Source organism: Theobroma umbraticum, unplaced genomic scaffold (genome assembly GCF_002168275.2).
Source record: "Theobroma umbraticum cultivar Fairchild unplaced genomic scaffold, ASM216827v3 scaffold_55.0, whole genome shotgun sequence".
In the NCBI taxonomy this organism is placed as follows: Eukaryota; Viridiplantae; Streptophyta; class Magnoliopsida; order Malvales; family Malvaceae; genus Theobroma; species Theobroma umbraticum.
The window spans coordinates 947,115-948,467 of NW_018397270.1; positions in this window are offsets into that span (position 1 = coordinate 947,115).

Sequence of the window (1,353 nt, forward strand, 5' to 3'; positions counted from 1 at the left end):
TGCTTGGTATTAGTATTAGTAAAGATTTCAAAAACAATTCTTCGATAATGGCACCAAAAACTTGTCAAATAAAACTCTACTACACAAGTATTATCGAATAGATAATATATAAGTAAGCAGAGTATTAATCCCCCAGAGAATTGATATAAAATTTTACTAAGTACTAAAATTAAAACAATTTAATCTTATCCAAACAATCAATATCAAATAACTAAATTAACTGACTAAGAATACTTAACCAATATTTAAACTAAAAAAAATCAAAATAATAATAACTTAAGTAAATATCAATTCAAACAAGCCTAGGATTAGAATATCCCTCAAACTTCATCTAAATCCTACCTCTCTTCCTTAACTTATTTCAATATGGTGAATTGCTAACCTAGAGTCCTAAATTGTTTATAAGGATCTCCCGACTCATCTTAGAAAAGTATCTATTTTAACCAAAACACTATATCCCTATGTGAATTGAAATTAAAATAGATTCATTAAGTTCAAGCTCTAATTTGGCTACATATGGCTTATAGGTATATCTCTATCCTATACGTAAATCAATTAATATGATCATATGTTATCCCAATTTTAGTCTACACTAAACTCTCTTTCCCAATTTTATTTAGGTTCCTAGACCAATTTAATTGGTTGCCAAGCAAATAAAAGCATTAAGAACAAATTGGAATAAACAATTCAAATCCCATCAAAGATATGTAAGAAAGAGATTAAAAATTTAGATTACATGTGAGTTCAATTACAATCATAGAAAAAAAAAATTAGCTACTCATGATTGCAAAGATAAATATCATTATAAAAAATTCAACCATTGAGAGTAACAAGAAAAATAAAAGCTAAGGAAGAAATAGAACAAAATAATTACAGTCTTGCTTTCAAAGTTTCAACCTCCACTTCTAGCTTCTTATATCTCTAAAAGCTGTAGAACCTTGTCCCTTAAAAAATATTCTATTTTTCCTAACAAACTTAACCTATAGTTCTCTAAGTTGGCCTATAATTTAATTGGGCTTAAAAGTGTAACGAGAGGCCAAAAATCAATTGTCAATCTTTAAAAATTTTCATTCCCTCCACAGTACATCTAGCCATTTTCTAATGTGACTTTCACTATCTTCAAAGTAGAACTATGTAAAGTGTTCTCATAAAAATTGTACCTTTTCTCTTAACTTTCCAATGGTTTAAAAATCACATCATTTGGAGTTTTATAGCATGAGATATGGCTAAAACACTAAAGCATATGCAAGCAGACTTCTAGGTTTTTCAACACCTTACTTTCCAAAATTAAGCCCAATTCTCTTAGTTCTTACAAAAATATATAAAAAACATGATAAATAATAATCAAATTAA